Genomic DNA, 2,488 nt, shown 5'->3' with positions numbered 1-2,488 from the left:
CCACCCATTCATACAGACTTCTGCTTGCCTCTCAACCATACCCTACCTGGGAGCCCATACACATATCTGGAAGGCCAACTGTGTAAGGTTGGCCAGGGAAGGATTTGCTAACCCTATGGGGAGGGCAGCTATGAGAGAACTAGAAAAGGTCCTCAAATGCAAAGATGCATCACTGAACACTAAAGTCAGGATCATTCAGGCCATGGTATTCCCGATCTGTATGTATGGATGTGAAAGTTGGGCAGGTAAAAAAGCAAATATGAGAAAAGTCAGCTCATTTGAAATGTGGTGTTGGAGGAGAGCTTTGCGGATAACATGGACTGCGAAAAAGACAAATAAGTGGGTGTTAGAACAAATTAAACCAGAACTGTCACTAGAAGCCAAAATGATGAAACTGAGGTTATCATACTTTGGGCACATCATGAGAAGACCTGATTCACTAGAAAATATAGTAATGCTGGGAAAAACAGAAGGGAGTAGAAAAAGAGGAAGGCCAAACAAGAGATGGATTGATTCCATAAAGGAAGCCACAGACCTGAACTTACAAGATCTGAACAGGGTGGTCCATGACAGATGCTACTGGAGGTTGCTGATTCATAGGGTTGCCATAAGTCGAAATTGACTTGAAGGCACATAACAACAACAACAATTCTACGGTGCCCATGATCTACCAATGGATCACCCATCCTCAGTCCCTTTCATGAGTACATGTATCAGCCTTACCTCTGAAGGGAGAGGATCCCACCCAGGTTTCGATACAGTACTGTCCCCACCACGAAGACAGCGGAGTCATCAGTCCCTGTGAAGAAGCAATAGGGCAAAAACAAGCAACATGATAAGAAAAGAAGGACGGGAACTGACTCATGATTGCACTGAAAGGTTCTGGACGAGAGCAAGAGATGAGAGAGAGTGAACTGGGTGCCATTCAGAGGGGAAGCCCAGCATGGCCCCCAAAAAGCTGTTTGAGAGGAACAGGGTGGAGTGAATGAAGGAGCCATTCTCCATACCAGCCTTCCCGAAGTTGGTGCCCTCCAGATATTTTGCACTACAACTCCTCTCATTCCAGACCATTGGCTATGGTGGCTGGGGCTGATGGGAGGTGAGAGTCCTAGCTTAAGGAAGGCTGCCCTAATACTTCCTACACAAAAATGCTTTGCTTGTAGGAAAAGCCAAATGTTGGAGATGGTCTTGATTTTGAGCTGCCTGTGCTCATGTCAGTAGAGGCTCGTCCACCAGGATGAATGGGCAACAATCCACAAATAATGCAGTCAAGTTTCCCGCATTTGGGGAAATTGCAAGTGTCAGCACACCCAGAGTGCAATGGAGGAGCCTCACCCTGGGACAACCACCTTCTCGATCATGCTATCTCCCCTGCCATAAATCCTGTAGTGCCAATATGCCCACAGATTAATCAGGACATGTGAACAGAATTATGTAAAATTATTTTGCTCAGGGGCTCGAAAGCTATGGCCCTCCAGATGTTGTTGGACTATCGCTGCCCCATCATTCCTGACCATTTGGCATGCTGACTGGGGTTCACAGTGGTTAGAGTAGAACAACATCTGGAGGGCTGCAGGGTACCCAGTGGTGGCTGGTCCTTTAGGATAAGTAGGGCACTGCCCTGCCAGTCTCAGTCTGCCCTCAGCCCCCCCACCACCGTTTGCTTGCCTTCTTACTTACAACCAGTCCAGGGGGTGACACAGCCTCCCAGCTTCCTCCTCCTTAGCAGAACTCAGCAGGGATAAAACTAGAATTAGTTGGTCTCTGCCTGTCATGAGCTCTGGGTCTATTCTACCTACGGTTGGTCTCCTGTCTGCTGCCCTGCCAGTCCCAACGGCCATCAGCCACCACTGGTTCACGTGACTTGAGGGCTGGTTGTGGTTTGGGTCTGCATTTCACAAACCCTTTGGGCACTTCTTTTTCTACACACTCGGTGCGGGCTAAGTTTAAAGTGAGCTAGTCATCCATAGGGATAGGGAAGAAATTTGATTCAGTTCGCATTTCAAGCTGAATCGATCCAATTTGCACTTTCTGAAACAATATGCGAACCAAACCACAGCCACCCTTTGAAATTTGCACCTATCCAAGATTTTGCAGTGCAGTTTCTCCAACCAACCAATGTTTACAAAAAATGCATATATTGCAGAAAAAAGGATGCATAATATGAATGTATTGGTGAAAACAGCATATAAAATGGATTATATTTGGATTGTTTGCCCCCAAAAAAGTGTATGTTAGTCAAAACTGCATACAAAAAATTGTTTATTAGGAAAAATTTATACAAACTTTCTGAAGAATTTTCATGAGGATTTTTTTATTTAAAAAAGTTTGCAAATTGTTGCAGAAATATGAAGAACTGAATTTAAGAATGGGAAAATGAGAAACTGAGCAAACTGAAATTCACAAATCTGTCCATCCCTAAGTATTAGGTATATGATACCAACGGAAAGCTCAGAATGATGATGCCTACTTTCTGTTTAAAGTTACG

At 44.9% G+C, this 2,488-nt stretch overlaps 1 non-coding gene across 1 annotated transcript; it reads right to left on the bottom strand.

The window, feature by feature from the left end:
- Window positions 1–1,224: 1,224 nt before the first annotated feature.
- LOC133375947 (U1 spliceosomal RNA) lies at window positions 1,225–1,384 on the bottom strand. Its single transcript, XR_009760355.1, has one exon. It is a non-coding gene; the product is annotated as a U1 spliceosomal RNA (small nuclear RNA).
- Window positions 1,385–2,488: the final 1,104 nt, after the last annotated feature.

This window comes from Rhineura floridana, chromosome 1 (assembly GCF_030035675.1).
Source record: "Rhineura floridana isolate rRhiFlo1 chromosome 1, rRhiFlo1.hap2, whole genome shotgun sequence".
Lineage (NCBI taxonomy): Eukaryota > Metazoa > Chordata > Lepidosauria > Squamata > Rhineuridae > Rhineura > Rhineura floridana.
Note: the sequence above shows the minus strand (reverse complement) of the source record. Positions and strands in the feature narration are given on the sequence as shown.